Genomic DNA, 208 nt, shown 5'->3' on the forward strand with positions numbered 1-208 from the left:
GTTATTTAAGCATCACATCAGTAAACTTAAACTAAATCTAATCTACTTTATGTACAGTTCCATGACAACTGAGCAAACTGCAGGCTACTGATGATCAGGTCACACAACAGAAAACAACACAACAGTTATGAAAAGATGCTTGAGGTGAAACTACTTTGTTCAAAACAGCTTTTTTTTAAAAAAAACAAACAAAAAAACACTTCAGAAT

This window comes from Pagrus major, chromosome 17 (assembly GCF_040436345.1).
Source record: "Pagrus major chromosome 17, Pma_NU_1.0".
NCBI lineage: Eukaryota > Metazoa > Chordata > Actinopteri > Spariformes > Sparidae > Pagrus > Pagrus major.